This window comes from Brassica oleracea, chromosome C7, assembly GCF_000695525.1.
Source record: "Brassica oleracea var. oleracea cultivar TO1000 chromosome C7, BOL, whole genome shotgun sequence".
NCBI lineage: Eukaryota > Viridiplantae > Streptophyta > Magnoliopsida > Brassicales > Brassicaceae > Brassica > Brassica oleracea.
The window spans coordinates 7,844,364-7,845,540 of record NC_027754.1 but is presented as its reverse complement, the minus strand read 5'-3'; positions in this window follow the sequence as shown (position 1 = coordinate 7,845,540).

Sequence of the window (1,177 nt, the reverse complement as noted above, 5' to 3'; positions counted from 1 at the left end):
TCAAGTTGCTACAGAGTCTAAACAAAGTTTGAAACATGGTAGATCAATTGGTTCCAAAGATAAGTAACCTCAGAAGTCCAAGAAAGGTGTTGGATCCGAGGGCATTAGGGAAACCGTCCATGACATTGATGGACCGGCCGTGCCGACCATACTGGTCGAGCCGAGTGGGCCGGCCATAACAACTGAACCAGTTGGACCAATTGTGCCATACAATGAGGTTCGGGATGCTGAACTTCATGGTACACCAGGTCCGGATAATCAAGAGATCTCGATCAATTATATAATGTCTGGAACACAATGGAACAGAAAAGATATTGACGTCGATGATATATTTGCATACAAGGTAGCACTTGAGATCAAGGATATAAATGAGGATCTAGAACCCACGTCTATATATGAGTGCACTCAACGATCAGATTTGATCAAATGGAAAGAAGCTATAAACGTGGAGTTAGAATCATTAAGGAAAAGAGGCGTTTTTGGCCCTATAATTGTGACACCAAGAGATGTCAAACCAGTGGGATACAAATGGGTCTTTGTGAGGAAGAGAAATGAGAAAGAAGAAGTAGTGAGATATAAAGCACGGCTTGTTTCACAAGGATTCTCACAGAGACCAGGAATAGACTATGAGGAGACTTACTCCCCTGTGGTGGATGCAAGTACATTACGATTTCTAATCAGTCTGGCTATAAAAGAAAACTTAGATTTACGCCTAATGGATGTAGTGACTGCATATTTATATGGTCCACTGGATAATGAAATTTATATGAAAGTTCCAGAGGGTATTGAGCTCAAAGATAAGAAAGGTTCTCGAGAACAGCATTGCATTAAGCTGAATAAAGCCTTGTACGGTTTGAAACAATCAGGTCGAATGTGGTACAATAGATTATCTGAGTACCTAGTGAAAGAGGGCTATAAGAATGATCCAATAAGTCCATGTATTTTTATCAATAAATTCGACAACAAGGGTTTTGTAATCAAATCGGTATATGTGGACGACCTGGATATCATAGGAACCTCTGAAGAGATATCCCAAACAGTTGAATGTCTAAAGAAAGAGTTTGAGATGAAAGACTTAGGAAAAACTAAGTTCTCTTTGGGACTACAACTTGAGTATGTAAACATTGGAATCCTCGTGCATCAAATGGCATATACAGAAAAGATACTCAAGAAGTTT